Source organism: Pongo abelii, chromosome 2 (genome assembly GCF_028885655.2).
Source record: "Pongo abelii isolate AG06213 chromosome 2, NHGRI_mPonAbe1-v2.0_pri, whole genome shotgun sequence".
Classification (NCBI taxonomy): domain Eukaryota; kingdom Metazoa; phylum Chordata; class Mammalia; order Primates; family Hominidae; genus Pongo; species Pongo abelii.
This window is the reverse complement of record NC_085928.1, coordinates 180,010,944-180,024,961: the sequence shown is the minus strand read 5'-3', so window position 1 is coordinate 180,024,961 and position 14,018 is coordinate 180,010,944. Positions and strand designations below refer to the sequence as shown.

General features: G+C 41.0%; 1 protein-coding gene across 6 annotated transcripts in view; it reads right to left on the bottom strand.

The window, feature by feature from the left end:
* Positions 1-14,018, bottom strand: part of GPR160 (G protein-coupled receptor 160) — a 55,530-nt gene that overhangs the window by 8,130 nt on the left and 33,382 nt on the right. For 2 of the 6 annotated variants that reach the window (XM_002814272.6, XM_054552982.2), the window contains exon 3: positions 3,969-4,092. The gene's annotated coding sequence lies outside the window, so the exon portion shown is untranslated. Of the gene's footprint in view, positions 1-351; positions 510-3,968; positions 4,093-5,960; positions 6,078-14,018 lie in introns of all 6 variants that reach the window. The other 4 variants (XM_024245421.3, XM_054552984.2, XM_054552983.2 and 1 more) reach the window with 4 other exon arrangements.

The window sequence follows — 14,018 nt, the reverse complement described above, 5'->3', positions numbered from 1 at the left end:
CTATTTTGAAACTTTACAAAGCAAGCACCACTATTCTTAAAAGCCTAATTCAATCATTTCCCCAAATAATTAAATATATGAATAAGAATTATATGTCACATAATACTTATAGAATACAGACCATAAGAATTAATGTGTATACTCTGGTCATTTTTTTGAGACCCAGATGGTCCAGAACTCAGAGATTTTTAAACCAAAATGTTATATATAAATTACTAACTTCTATATATAAGTACAGGTTTTAATAACTTAGATAGAGAAATGGTTTTATCTACCAGGGCCAAAACTCATGCCTAAAATAGAAGCTTGATAGCAATATGCAGAACAACCACATAGAGCTTTTAACCCCACCTCACTCTGACTCCAGACAGCATGACGCCAGTCCCTTTTGTCAGTGAAGTTTAGAAGCGATGCTTATGGGGCCCCTTAACACAGTTTTCAAAGCTTTTAAGTTGCAGGATCCTTCAGATTAAATCTTTTCCTGAAGCTCTGAAAACAGGTAGTTTCAGCTAAAAATAATGAGAACATAGGTAAAGGAAAGAAAGAAAAGTGTTTATCTTCTGGATATGATCTTTCAGGTATGGCATGTGGAGAGACGAGAATACAGGGAAGGAACAGGGACTCAGTATGGATACATGAGAACATTAGGAAGCGGTAGGTAAAGGCAAAGGCATAGGAGTTGAGGCTTCGGTGATACATGCATTTTGGAAGCAGGAAAAAGAGATGATGAAAGAAGTCAGAAGAAGAAATCAGGAAAGGATTGGAAGGAAAGGTAGGAGATTCAAGAAACACATCCTTAAAAAAAATCAGAGTTGACCCAAACTTATTTCTACAATACTACTCAATCGCAGTATTTATAAATAGCAAAACAAAAAACCCAAAAATGACAAGAACAAACCCAATCACAAATGTGAACAACTGGAGATTGGTTCAAAACAACACAGGTTGGCTGGGTGTGGTGGCTCTTGCCTGAAATCCCAGCATTTTGAGAGGCCAAGGCAGGAGGATGGCTTGAGCCCAGGAGTTGGAGACCAGCCTGAGCAACACAGGGAGCTGCCTCTACCAAAAAAAAAAAAAAAAAAAAAAAAAAAAATTACCTGGGCATGGTGATGCACACCTGTGGTGCCAGCCACTTAAGAGGCTGAGGTGAGAGGATCGCTTGAGCCTGGGAGGTCAAGGCTGCAGTGAGCCATGATTGTGCCACTGCACTCCAGCCTGGGTGACAGAGCAAGACCCTTTCTCAAAAAAAGAAAAAAGAAAGAAACAAAACACAGGTTGAGTATCCCTTATCAGAAATGGCTTGGGACCAGAAGCGTTTTGGATTTTGAATGCGTCCCTAATCCAAAAACCCACACTTCCATTTGAGCATCAGGTCAGTGCTCAGAAAGTTTTGGATTTTAGAGCATTTCAGATTTCAGATTTTGGATTAGGGATGCTCACCCCGGATATGGTCATCTTTATGATATGCAGCCATTAAAAATGTTTCTCAGGATAGGAGGGAGACTTAGTTTTCATACTTTTCACTCTACCTTCATTTGTTAAATTTTAAGCCTTGTGAATTTGGTACATGTTAAAAAAATAATGTCATGATAAATTTTCACAGTATGTTTAATTAAGTGAAATGCAGGTTACAAAATTATGCAGCAACATGTCATGTAAGAAATTATACATGCATAGAAAAAGGCTAAAAAGGTACATATCAAGTTATCAATATAGTAGTAGTATACTTTCTGTTTCCCAAACTTTAAGGAAAAAAATGAAGTTTTGAATCTGAAAACTGAAAAAATTAAATTTGCCTAAAAATAGGTCACTGATGATTAAATAATTTTGTGTGAAGATAAAGAAATCAGTGTGACAATAGTAAAAACATGGAATCAACCCAAATACCCATCAGTGACAGATTGGATAAAGAAAATATGGTACATATATACCATGGAATACTATGCAGCATAAAAAAAGAGATCATGTCTTTCACAGGAACATGGATGGAGTTGGAGGCCATCATCCTTAGCAAACTAACGCAGGAACAGAAAACCAAATACCACATGTTTTCACTTATAAGTGGGAGCTAAATGATGAGAACTGATGGACACAAAGAAGGGGACAACAGACACTGGGGTCTACTTGAGGGTGGAGAGTGGGAGGAGGTAGAGGAGCGGAAAAAATAACTATTAGGTACTAGACTTAGTACCTGGGTGACAAAATAATCTGTGCAGAAAACCACATGATATGAGTTTATAACAAACCTGCACATGTACCCCTGAACCTAAAATAAAAATTAAAAAATCACTGTGAGAGAGGGCTATCAGTTTTGATGACAGATTGAACCATTACTCTCATGGCCATAAATCTGTCATAAGATAACTTATTAAGGTATACAAATAATGAATCTACTTATACAAACGTATATATGTGTAAAGGCAATAATACAAAATCTATTTTCATAACTATAAAAGACCCAATCAAACGAGTACTTCCCACACTCAAGTTTTTTTCCCCGTATTTAAACATAGTACAGTTTAATTTGATCTTATCCAAAAGAGTTGCATTCCGGATTTGATATACAAGGGCACAGAAACGTAGCTGCCAACTTGACAAATGCCATTGGTCTTATAAGTGGTGTTGCTTGGATAAAGAAGCCAAGATGAGTAAGACCATATGAAGTCCCCCTTGTGCCAAAAATGAAAACAAAAAAGGCTTAGTTTTAAACAACCAATGTTGGTTTAAAATGAGGGTGAGGAAATTGTGTGGATTCATAAAGACCCATTTTTCAAAAATGTAACTTTACGATAAAAGAATAGAATCATCTGTCTCACATGATTTTAACTTTTATAACTCCTATTCTAAATTAAGTAAGGAAAGCCAAATCAGGCTGGGGGCCATGGCTCATGCCTGTAATCCTAGCACTTTGGGAGGCCAAGGTGGGTAGATCACTTGAGCTCAGAAGTTCAAGACCAGCCTGGGCAACATGGTAAAACCTAGTCTCTACAAAAAATACAAAAATTAGTCGGGTATGGTGGTGGGGGCCTATAGTTCCAGCTACTTGGGAGGCAGAGGTGGGAGGAACACCTAAGCCCAGGAGGTCAAGGCTGTGGTGAGCCAAGTCATGCCACTGCATTCCAGCCTGGGTGCCAGATTGACACTGTCGCAAAAAGAAAAGCCAGGTAGGCAACATCCAAGGGATGTTTTCCAAGTTCCCGTTTCATCATTGACTGACATGTGGAGGCACCTGGAAGATGACAAAAGTAGGGAGGAGAAGGACCTGGAGGAGGACCCTTGTGTCTCCTAGGAGATAAGGAAGGTCCACAGAGGAGAAAGAGAATCAGCTACAGCCACCAAGGCAGGAACCAAGAACCTCTTCAGAAGATGACTGGAATAAAGAAGACAAGTCCGACATGGAACATGTAAGAGAATCATAAAGCTAGAAAAAAAATAAAAGCAGGGAAGACAGGCAACTTGAGGCAATAAAAAGCGAAAGGAAGAAACTGGAAAACAAGATTTTGGCCAATTTACAATAGTTCCTGAATACTACGATCATGGAAACAAATCAGAGCTTTCTTAGATGAGACCAATTTTATATACTCTACCCCAATTACCCTGTAAACCACTATAAGTGTTCAAAATTCTAATATTTTATTTTTTAAAACAACTCCCTGGACAAGACAAATCCTTTGATAAGCTACCTGAATTTTCCCTAGAAAAATGTTCACAGAACATATAGGGACTCAAGAGATTTACAAGATCTGGTCCTTTTCCTGCATGATTCTTTAAACTACTCGTGAATGAACTCATATGCAACCTGAAAAGTTAATGTGAAAGTCCTTTTCAAGGTATCCTGCTTTACGATCTGGCCCAGTTTGGAGGTATTAGCAGGGCCTCAGGGAAACAAACCATGATTTCGTTTCACTGACCCAGTCTCTGTTTTTCCCTTTGTAACCCAATTAATTCTTAACAACTTGCATACTTACTCTCCAGTGGGTCTTCCTTGACTGATGATCTTCCTATTCAGTTTCACTTTTACTGCCTTCAATTATGTTATTTTTGGTTCCTTGCATTTCATTTTGATATAACAATATGCTATGTGAGTAAGCTCTGTGTGAAAGATAGAAAATAAAACGAAACATCATTAAGAGCTATCTTAATAGCAAGAGTCCAGTTAAACTGGTTCCAGATCACTGCTTAGAAAAATTGTAGCTTTTTGTGGGACTGAAGTCAAGAACTAACTGCTTACATTCTTAGTTTCTTTCTTGCAAAAGGAAGAAAGGGGATACTTGGACTGAAGGCACACCAAAGATGGAGAGATTGATGCATACACCACATTTACTTAAAGGAATCTTGCTCTATAGTTTTCAGCCACAGGATAAAGCAGCTGTCCTCAAAGTGTTTGGTTTCAGGACCCTTTGACCCTTGATGCATGTTAACATCAATAACATTTTTAAAATGTTATTTAAATAATATGGTAAAAATTACTATATTTTACCAAACAATAATTTAGTGAGCAGAGTGGCATTGTTTCACATTTCACAACTTGCTTTAGTATCTGGCTTAATAGCAGACAGCTGAATTTTCATCTATGCCGGGTCTGTCCCACAGACCCTGGTCGAGCAACGGATGAAAGGAGTACTCAGACACAGATAAGCAGTGTAACAGCAGCTAGGGGGCTGCCTAGCACTAGTGGCCGAAGACAGCAGCCTTGAACAGCTGGAGCTGCTTGCTTTTATTCAGTACAGACATAATGCCGAAAGCCTGGAGCAAACACAGTCTGTGGGTAATTAACATTACTGTTCCCCCTTTCAGGGAGCAGTCATGCGTGCGGATGATCAAAGGTCGGTTTCTGGACAACACAAGTGAACAAGCCTATTTAAGATAAATTCCCCTACACGTCCTTGTACCTACTCCTTGCCCCCTTCAAGGTCAGAAAACAGCTGCCTTCAGCTTATTCTCCCCCGGAAGCTATGCAGAGCCTTCCGACCTTCCAGAAGGCCTGCTCCTTTCCCTACAGTTTCTCCCACCACTCTGACTGATCTACATCTCCCCCTTTTGTTTTTTTGCATCAGGTTTTGTTGACTGAAGAGTACAGATGTGTGCAGTGACAGGTTTGACAGGCGCAGTAGTTACAGCTCGTGTTCTGGCTTTGCGTAAAGCAGTCTGCTGCACATAATTCATCAAATTCTGCCCTCTAGAGGAGGTATTGACTGGCCTCTAAAGTTGTTTTAGTTAGCACTGACCAGTCCCATGGGGTCATATGGAAGTTCTCTGCTATGGCCTCAATTAATCCTTTCATAAATGGGCTAGCGGCTCCATTTTCTCTAATGCTTTTTCTTATCTCTTTATAAGTGTTGAAAGTAATGGGTTCATGTACCCGATTGCCTTGTTGATCTTGCATTACCAGGCAGACCAAGAGCTCCCCTTCTAATGCTGCTTGCTTAAGACAGGGTCCCATAACTGTAGTGTATCCCTTGTCCTTTTTCCAATTTATTGGGGGAGGGGGCTCAGGGAAAATCTCTGTCTCCTCTGTGGCACCTTTACCCAGTAACGGTGGAGCCGGGAGAGGAGGTGGAGGCAGTAAGGTAGATGATGTTTCTTCCTCCCTTCCCTTTTTAGGCTCTTCTGTGTAGAGTGGGGCCAAAGCAACCCTAACTAAGGCCCATAATGTTAAAGGTGTTACTGGGACCCCATTGCCCTTGTGCATGATGTTGTTTAAGATTTCTTCCCACTTGCTTCCAGAGCTCTAGGTCTAACATGCCTTCTTCTGGGAACTATGGGTTATGGAAAACAACAGTTTGCATTAGGTCCCTTAATTGGGCCTCTGAAACTGAGGCTCCACCAGCTTTAAGCAGTTGTTTCAATACTTCTATATGCTGTTTCTGTTGAGTGAATAAGTGTTGTCCCAATGTGAAACCCTAGCTTGAAAATTCCCTCGAATTTGGAAATCCCAAGAGGGCTCCAATTCCAATTACTTGCTTACTGCGCAGTCTCTTCACCTTCGTTTTCGAGGGTTCCGTCGCGATCCATTGCAGCATTCCTCACACAGGGCACCAGCTGCTGGGTCTGTCCCGCAGACCCTGGCCAAGCAACTGAAGAAAGGCGTACTCAGACACACATATGCAGTGTAACAGCAGCTAGTGGGCTGCCCGGCACTAATGGCTGAAGAAGAGAGCAGCCTCGAACAGCTGGAGCTGCTTGCTTTTATTCAGTACAGACATAATGCCGAAAGCCTGGAGCAAACACAATCTGCGGGTAATTAACATTATTGTTCTCCCTTTCAGGGAGCAGTCATGCACGCTGATGATCAAAAGTCAGTTTCTGGACAACACAAGTGAACAAGCCTATTAAAGATAAATTCTCCTACACATCCTTGTACCTACTCCTTGCCCTCTGCCTCAAGGTCAGAGAACAGCTGCCTTCAGCTTATTCTCCCCTGAAGCCTTCCGACCTTTCAGAAGGCCTGCTCCTTTCCCAACAGTCTCTCCCACCACTCTGACCAATTACCTACACATCTACATTTAATCGGCTGAAATATCACACATCATGTAACTTCTGGAAAGTCCTCTGTACATTCATGAGAGTTGGAAAGTAAAAAAAAAGGTAAAAACTTCAAGTGTTTTTATAATCAATTGTGTTGCAGAATCTCATGCAATCTTAGAAAAGTTTAAAAAAACCATGTGCGTTAGACAACAGGATGGGAGATGAACACAGTGAACATGAACATTCTGGTTTACTGTTGTGTAGAAGATGGAATTCATACTGCAGCTGTATTTGGTGAGCCTGATAAGTGGAGCAAAGCTGTGGGAGAAATAGCCTTATCAGGGGTTTTACATACTGTTTTTCTAATTCTTAACAACAGTCATAAAAGGTATACATAATTTTTCCCCATGAGGAAAACAGGCTTGTGGTTAATAAGCACATCTCCCTAGGTCCCACGACTCGTAAGTGTTGGAGCTAAAGTTCAACCTCAAGTCTGACTTCAAAGCTCACATTCTTCAGTAAACCACAATTATGGCTTAACTCACAACTAGAAATGTAGAAAGGGACCCAATGTATGTATGTGAAAGAGCTTTCTAAAAAACCAACATCCGGCCAGGTGCGGTGGCTCATGCCTGTAATTGCAGCACTTTGGGAGGCTGGTGCGGGCGGATTGCCTGAGGCCAGGAGTTCAAGATCAGTCTGGTCAACATGGTGAAACCCTGTCTCTACTAAAAATACAAAAATTAGCCAGGCTTGGTGGCGGGTGCCTGTAATCCCAGTTACTCAGGAGGCTGCAGCAGGAGATTCGCTTGGACCCAGGACGGGGAGGTTGCAGTGAGCCGAGATTGCACCACTACACTCCAGCCTGAGCAACAGAGTGAGACACAGTTGTCTCAAAAAAAATAATAATTAAAAAAATAAAAAAAAACATTCAAATAACAGTGACTGTATTGATTACTAATATTCATAGGATTGTGACTTGACTATCCATTTGGATAATGAAATTTTATCCCTCCAAAAGGTAAATATAAACTTTGAAGAGTTTGTATTTGAAATGTGGTCTTTGCTTGGTATGTATCCAAATTCAGTGGAAAAAAAAATGTCACTCAACTCTGATAATGTTTTGCATTCATTCATTTGCACAGTACAGTTATATTCAATATAGAAAAGAAAATATGAAAATGTTTTTATTTTACTTATTTTTAAAAATAGGTGATATAATTTACATGATACAAAACTTGGGTGACAGATGTGTATTACAGTGAAAGTTACCTGTGCCACCCAATCCTCCCTCCAACACCCCCACTCTGCCCAGCACTGTCTAGCCAGTTTCCCTCCCTAGATACAACCACTATAACCAGTTATTTGTATATATTTCCAGAGATATTCTAAAGCAAAGTTTTAAAAAGAAATATGAAATTTCCTTATTAAGACAACTAGTGAGAGATTCTTGATTTGTCCTTTCCTGTCTTATTTATACACTGATAAAATCTGACAAAAGAGGCGCAAAGGTAGAACATAGCCAAGAATTATCAGTGATCTGCCAGAAGCAGGAGTAATTCCCACCAACCCAAACATAAGGCTGGCGATAAGGAAGGCCAGTGAGGCCAGGCAGAAGATAGCAAGCAGAGGTTATCTCAAGGTAGGGGATAGATGATTTTTATTTTTCTCCTTCAGTGTAGAATTATAGTGCTCACCCACATGCCTGCTTCATCTCTGCTTCTGCCCATGGAGGATTTTTGTTCTTTGATCCCTACAGTTAATGGGCTACCAGGCCAAAACATTTCATTGCAGAGGAGTTGCCCTTCATTGTTGTCTTCCCCATCATGGGCTGGGGAGGCGGGGAGGCAATGCATTCCAGATGGTACATTACAAGATGGTGGAGCCTCTGTCAACCTGGGTCCTTGAGTGACCGTGTGAAGCAAAGCCCCTGGCGATTCACAATGGGTGTATAGTATGAGCAAGAAATAAACCTTTGTTGCATTAAGTCAATGGGATTTGGCCTTTCCTGACTAATGCCATTCCTCATTATTCTCTATATCCTTTGAAATTTTTTTAACAGGATGTATTATTTATATTATCAGAAAAAATACCTTTAAAAAGCCATGATACAAATGTAAGAATACTGGTAAAACTCAAAATTCAATTTTAATTTGTCATATATTTGTAAAAGTCATAAACTTTTGCATTTTTTCTTCTGATATTCTTTTGGTTTTGTTTTGTTTTGCTTGAGTTGGAGTTTCGCTCTTGTTGCCCAGGCTGGAGTGCAATGGCACAATCTCGCCTCACTGTAACCTCCGCCTCTTGGGCTCAAGTGATTCTCCTGCCTCAGCCTGCCAAGTAGCAGGGATTACAGGCACACACCACCACGCCTGACTAATTTTTGTTATTCTTAGTAGAGATGAGGTTTCCACCATGTTGGCCAGGCTGGTCTCGAATTCCTGACTTAAAGTGATCTGCCCACCTTGGCCTCCCAAAGTACTGGGATTACAGGTGTTAGCCACTGCAGCCGGCCCTCTTCTAATATTCTTATATTTGCCTGTTTTCAAAAAGAAGGGCTCAATTCAATAACCTAAATTTAAACTTTAAGGAAAAAAGCGAATTAAACCCAAAGTAGGTTAAAGGGAAGATTTAAAAAAGAGCAGAAATCAATGAAATTAAAACAAACAAACAAAAATAAGGCCAGGCATGGTGGCTCATGCCTGTAATCCCAGCACTTTGAGAGGCTGAGGCGGGAGGATCACTTGATCCCAGGAGTTTGAGACCAGCCTGGGCAACATGGCAAAACCTCGTCTCTATCAAAAAATATAAAACGTAGCTGGGTGTGGTGGTGGGCACCTGTGGTCCTAGCTACTTGGGAGGCTGAGGTGGGAGGATCGCTTGAGCCCAGGAGGTGGAGGTTGTGGTGAGCCGAGATTGTGCCACTGCACTCCAGCCTGGGGGACAGAAGAAGACCCTGTCTCAAATAAATAAATAAGCAAAGCAAATCAATCAAAACAAAAACAACAACAACCACCCCAAAACAACAGAAAGAAAATCAATGATACAAAACTGCTTCTTTAGGGGAAAAAAAGAACCAATAAAATTAATAAACCTCTAGCCAAATTAAGAAAGAAATTACCAAAATTAGGAAAGTGAGTACCTAGAAACATGAAAAGAATAAGGAACTATTTTGAACAACTTTATTTCGATAAATTTGTATGATGAAACAAATTTCTGGAAAGATACTACCGAAACTCCGTCCAAAAGATCCCTAAATAGCTCTATTAAAGAAACTGGCCCGGTGCAGTGGCTCATGCCTGTAATCCCAGCACTTTGGGAGGCTGAGGCCAGCAGATCACCTGAGGTCAGGAGTTCGAGACCATCCTGGCCAATATGGTGAAACCCCCGTCTCTACTAAAAATTCAAAAATTAGCCAGGCATGGTGGCTTGGCCTGTAGTCCCTGCTGCTCCAGAGACTGAGGCAGGAGAATCACTTGAACCCAGGAGGCGGAGCTTGCAGTGAGCCGAGATTGTGCCACTGCAGTCTAGCCTGGGTGACAGAGTAAGACTCCATCTCAAAAAAAAAAAAATCCCTATTAAAGAAAATGATTCTGTATTTCAAACCTACCCACAAAGAAAATATAGGCTCAGATGTCTTCATTGATGGATTCTATCAAGCATTTAGGGAAAAAATACCAAACTTAAAGAGTACCTCGTAACTCATTTCACAAGGACTAGAATTACCTTGATACCAAAGACATTTCAAGAAAACTAATATAGATCATCATCCCTCATGAACATGGAAGCAGAAATTGTTAACAAATTATTAGAAAACTGAATCCATCAATACATCATGGCCAATGGAAACTTATTTTAACCTTAGGAAGTCAATCAATGTAATTCACCACATTAACAGAATAAAGGAGAAAGACTATAAGATCACCTGAAGAGACGTAGATGCAGCATTTAACAAAATCTACTATGATAAAAACAAACAATAGAAGGTCACGTCCCTAATTAGATAAGAAGTCTGTATGAAAAACCAAGATCAATCTCATGGTGCTGAAAGTGGATAGCCATGTGGGGGAAAATGAACTTTCACTCTTACCTTACGCCATATACAAAAATGAACTAAAAAAGGATCATATGACTAAATGTAGAAATAAAACTAAAATTTCTAGAAGAAAACAGAAGAAATCATTTGCAATCCTGGGTAGATATATTAGCTTCCTAGGGCTGCCACAACAAATTATAATAGGCAATAATTTTTTCTTTTTTTTTTTGTAAGAGACAGAATCTTGCTCTGTTGCCCAGGCTGGAGTGCTGTGGTGCAATCAAAGCTCACTGTAAACTTGAACTCCCAGGCTTAAGTAATGCTCCTGCCTTAGCCTCCCAAGTAGCTGGGACCACAGGCTTGTGCCACCATGCTTGGCTAAGTTTTTAAAATTTTTTATTTGTAGAGATGGGGTCTCGTTTTGTTGTCCAGGTTGGTCTCAAACTCCTGGCTTCAAGCATTCCTCCTGCCTTGGCCTCCTAAATTGCTGGGATTACAAGCATGAGCTACCGTGCCCAGTCGACTGGTGGTAAATTTAAACTGAATGGCTCATGATATTATTTGGATGTTTGTCCCCTTCGAATCTCATGTTGAAATGTGATCTCCAATGCTGAAGGTGGGACCTAGTGGGAGGTGTTTGGATCATGGGGGTGGATCCCTCATGAATGACTTGGTGCTTTCCCCACAGTAATGAGTAAGTCCTCACTCTTAGTTGTTCACAAGAGAGCTGGCTGGTTAAAAAGAGTCTGGGACTTCCCTTCTCTTCCCGTTGCTCCCTGTCTCACCATGTGACACGCCTGCTCCCCTTCTGCCTTCCACCATGACTGGAAGCTTCCTGAGGCCTCAACAGAAGCAGATGCTGGTGCACTGCTTCCTGTACAGTCTGTAGAACCATGAGCCAAATAAACCTTTTTTCTTTATAAATTACCCAGTCTCAGGTATTCTTTATAATAACACAGAACAGACTAACACAACTTAAAACAACGGAAGTTTAATCTCTCACATTCAGGAGGCCAGAAGTCTGAAATTCAGTCGTCAGTAGAGGCTGGGCACGGTGGTTCATGCCTGGAATCCCAGCACATTGGAAGGCTGAGGCAGGTGGATCACTTGAGGTCAGGAGTTCAAGACCAGCCTGGCCAAACTGGTGAAACCCCATATCTACTAAAAATACAAAAGTTAGCTGGGCATGGTGGCTACTGTGTATTTTTATGTTGAGACCTCTCCAGCCTTTTTACATGGGACACCTGTAGTCCCAGCTACTTGGGAGGCTGAGGAAGGAGAATCACTTGAACCCGGGAAGTGGAGGTTGTAATGACCCACGATCACGCCACTGCACTCCAGCCTGGGTGACAGAGCAAGACTCCGCCTCAAAAAAAAAAAAAAAAAAAAAAGGCTTGTATACAAATATATGTAGGAGCTTTATTCACCAATGGCCCCAGAGTGGAAATATCCCAAATATCCATCCACAGGAAAATGGATAAACAAATTGTAGTAAATCTAGGCAATGGAATACTTCTCAGCAATAAAAATTAATATATGCTCCACACAGGGAAAAGCCTCAAAAACATGTTATGTTAGGCCATTCTTCTGTTGCTATAAAGAAATACCTCAGGCTGGGTAATTAATTTATAAAGAGGTATTTCTGTTTGTGAGACAGAGTCTTGCTCTGTTGCCCAGGCTGGAGTGCAGTGGCGTGATCTCGGCTCACTGCAACCTCTGCCTTCTGGGTTTGTGCGATTCTCCTACCTCAGCCTCCCGAGTAGCTGGGACTACAGGCATGTACCACCATGCCTGGCTAATTTTTTTTGTATTTTTAGTAGAGACGGGGTTTTGCCATGTTGGCTAGCTGGTCTTGAACTCCTGACCTCAAGTGATCCACCCACCTCAGCCTCCCAAAGTGCTGGGATTACAGGTATGAGCCACTGTGCCTGGCCTATAAAGAGGTTTATTTGGCTCAAGAGTTCTGCAGGCTACACAGGAAGCATGGCGCTGGCATCTGCTTGGCTTCTGGTGAGGCCTCAGGAAGTTTACAACCATGGCAGAAGGCAAAAGGGGAACAGGCATCTCACATGGCGAGAGTAGGAGCCAGAGAGAAGGGGGAGGCCCTACATGCTTTTAAATAACCAGCTCTTGCGTGAACTCATAGGGAGAGCTCACTTACCACCAAGCGGACGGTGCCAAGCCGTTCATGAGGGATCTGCCCCCATGATCCAGATACCTCCTAACAGGCCCCATCTCCAACATGGGAGAGCACATTTTAACATGAGATTTGGAGGGGACACATATCTAAACCATATCACATGCCGAAGAAAAAGAGCCTAGCAATAAAGGGTATAGAGTGTGTGGTTCTAATTATATGGGATTCAAAACAGAAAAACGAATCCCTATGGCCAGAGACTATAGGTAGAAATCTGAAGCCAGGCTGGGGCAAAGGTGAACCAGGCAATGTTCTGTAGAGATGAAAATGTTCTGTATCTGGATTGGGGTTCAAGTAGATACATTTTTCAAAATTCAAACTATACACTAAAAATGAGTGTTTTAACTTATTTTTAAAGAATATTCATCTCACAGTATTAGATATAAAAGTAAAAACCTGGAATTAATGTAAATCTCCAATAGCAGGAAATTGGCTACATAAATTATAACTTCCAATGAACAGTGCCTTCTTTAAACAAATGCTCCTCATAACTCTACTAACATAATAGTAAATCAAGTTTTACCAGATTCTAAAATGATAAGAAAACCTCATTGTGATGCTGAGGAACTCTAGAGAACCTAGTCTCTAGTTGTTAAACTGGTAAGTACTGGCCAAGAAGCCTTTCTCCTGCCGCTCCTGTACTAACTGTAGCACCTGGTGACAGAATAGTAAGTGAGGGGATGTTTACTTTTTTTGGAAGTACTCTAGCTAATATGAGTGAATAAGGAATGATAAAATTTGGAAACTGCCCAATTTGCTACCTCTGATGTACTAAATGGAGGTAGCCAAAGATCATCAATACTAATACCCAAAGGTAGAAATTGAAGAGTACCCTGCTATCTACAAAGTGGGCTTGCCAAAAAATTAGAACCCGATCAAACCTGTAGATTCAACTACTGATGTTCAAGAAAGAGGACAATAACTGTTTAATGACCCCACAGGATGCAGTAAAGAAAATCCACATGGTGGTATGCTCTATAGGATTACAATTTGTTACTTCAATAAATTGTTTCAACAACAATCCAAAAAATTAACAGACTTAGGATATATCAACTAAGTGCAATGTGTAGAATTTATATGAATTCATGGCAACAAAGAATTACATATATAAGACAATGGGAAATTATGGTGTGATGGGCTGAATTATATCCCCCCAAATTCATATGTTGAAGCCTTTAACTCCCAGTACCTCCAAATGTGACTATATTTGGAGATAGGACCTTTAAAGCAGTAATTCGGACACACATACAAGATACTAGGGATGCTGGTGCACAGAGAAAAGGCTGTGGGAGGGCACGGCGAGAAGACAGCCATCCA